We start from the raw sequence: 247 nt of genomic DNA on the forward strand, positions 1-247 counted from the left end.
AAAGAAAGAAAGAAAGAAAGAAAGAAAGAAAGAAAGAAAGAAAGAAAAAGCTCTCAGGGAGTAGCTTTTTGATCAGGTCCTCTGAGCACTGTGTCCAGCATGAACAGCAATAGGGACTTTCTTCAGCAATAGGGACTTTCACACCAACTGTCTTGCTCACTGGCCTATGTATTTATGACTCTCTAGTTTAAATAACTGGCTGTGCCACTCTCTGAAGTTCCAAACCTCATATCCAGCTATCTAGAAG

The sequence above is a fragment of the Psammomys obesus genome, unplaced genomic scaffold (assembly GCF_907164565.1).
Source record: "Psammomys obesus unplaced genomic scaffold, mPsaObe1.curated_primary_1811, whole genome shotgun sequence".
NCBI classification, from domain to species: domain Eukaryota; kingdom Metazoa; phylum Chordata; class Mammalia; order Rodentia; family Muridae; genus Psammomys; species Psammomys obesus.